Source organism: Buceros rhinoceros, unplaced genomic scaffold, assembly GCF_000710305.1.
Source record: "Buceros rhinoceros silvestris isolate BGI_N320 unplaced genomic scaffold, ASM71030v1 scaffold3402, whole genome shotgun sequence".
Taxonomy (NCBI): Eukaryota; Metazoa; Chordata; class Aves; order Bucerotiformes; family Bucerotidae; genus Buceros; species Buceros rhinoceros.
This window is the reverse complement of record NW_010396984.1, coordinates 3,968-4,455: the sequence shown is the minus strand read 5'-3', so window position 1 is coordinate 4,455 and position 488 is coordinate 3,968.

Below are 488 nucleotides of genomic sequence, written 5' to 3'. Positions count from 1 at the left end.
GCCCTGTCCCCCCGCGTCGCCGTGGCTCCAGCGGCCCCCAGCGTTTCGCTGGTGGTTCTAACGTGGCGCCGGCTGACGCAGGGGGGTTTCTTTATTTTGATTTGAGTTGTTTCTCATGGATCCGCCAATGTTTTATCTGGAGAGTTTTGCTGAGCTGGTTTCTGCTGATTTACTGAGGAAGCTCATCAAGTTGGTGACAGCTTGTTCTTTTCTTCCCTTCTCCCTCCGTCGTGCAGATACAGCATCCTCCTCTGTGCTAGGTTTCTCGCAGTGGCAGTTCAGAGGGGTTTTTTTTTTTAATTTTATTTGAATCCTGTTTATTAAAAAGGTCTCTTCCATCTCGACAAGGTCATTGATGTATTTATTGCCCGCAGACTCGGTCCCAGCCATACACATCACACAACCCCGCAGGAAAGCTGGCGAGGTAGGTCCTGTCACGCACCAGTGGTGGGCACTGGAGGAGCAGGGTCCTTCATGGCCCAGCCTCT